The sequence below is a fragment of the Triticum dicoccoides genome, chromosome 1B (assembly GCF_002162155.2).
Source record: "Triticum dicoccoides isolate Atlit2015 ecotype Zavitan chromosome 1B, WEW_v2.0, whole genome shotgun sequence".
In the NCBI taxonomy this organism is placed as follows: Eukaryota; Viridiplantae; Streptophyta; class Magnoliopsida; order Poales; family Poaceae; genus Triticum; species Triticum dicoccoides.
Window position 1 is genome coordinate 569,269,871 of NC_041381.1, and position 433 is coordinate 569,270,303.

Below are 433 nucleotides of genomic sequence, written 5' to 3' on the forward strand. Positions count from 1 at the left end.
ATCTGGAAGGCTTTTCACTTTCAGGGTCTTATAGCTCAAAACAATCAGTAAATGCATGAGAAATAACAAATGAAGTCAGAAAGGGTTGAAAATTGATGATGTGGCTTCGAATGGTGCATTTTGAACACAGAAAAAGTCTGGAGTTCAACTAAGTTCAAAAAAATGAAATCCCTTTGAAACAGACGAGTTTCCGTATGAAACCCTGATACTTCAAAATAGATTCTCCGTTTTGTACACGAAATGCATCCAGTTTTTGCCGTAACCCTCTCTACTTTCTTGCACATGCTATGTGGTTGAAATAATGATACCATGCCAACTTTCAACCTTTTCAGAGTTCATCTGGAATGCTTTTCAATTTCAGGATCTTATAGCTCAAAACAATCAGTAAATGCATGAAAAATAACAAATGAAGTCAGAAAAGGTTGAAAATTGA